Source organism: Podarcis erhardii (assembly GCF_964252035.2).
Source record: "Podarcis erhardii genome assembly, chromosome: 6".
NCBI classification, from domain to species: Eukaryota; Metazoa; Chordata; class Lepidosauria; order Squamata; family Lacertidae; genus Podarcis; species Podarcis erhardii.
The window spans coordinates 77,620,978-77,621,521 of NC_138510.1; positions in this window are offsets into that span (position 1 = coordinate 77,620,978).

A 544-nucleotide genomic window follows, 5' to 3' on the forward strand; every position below is an offset into this window, starting at 1 on the left:
TGGTCTTTCTTGGTCTTCCCAATTTAAACATGCACTATGTAACACTTCACATTCAGCATCTAGAAGAGGAAACAACTTTCCTTCTGTTATGTGCTGCAATATCTGTTTTCTGTTAGATATTCCTGTTGACATTTTTTTAAATGCCGTGTACTTAAAAAAGAGATTCATCATGAGTAAAGGGGGCTTGTTAGGAGCAAAAGGACATATGTAATAATAGCTCTTGATCTGAATGTTATTGCTAAGGTAGAGGCAGACATGAGAGGCTTATAGAATTATGAATAGCATGGCTTGCCCAGGGATATAGTACATTCCTCTGATCTCTTTCTCATAACTGTGGGTCACCCAATAATATTAATTTGCATTGGGTTCAGAAAAACAAAAGGAAGGACTTATTCACACAACACAAACCCAAAATTCAATACCACAAGGTAAGTTGGTGCCTTTCAGTTTTTAAAAAAAATAAAAATTGGACAAATTTATGGATTTCCCCCCTCACATGGTAACTATAGCAGTGGATATGTAACAGAAAAGCCAAGTAACACAA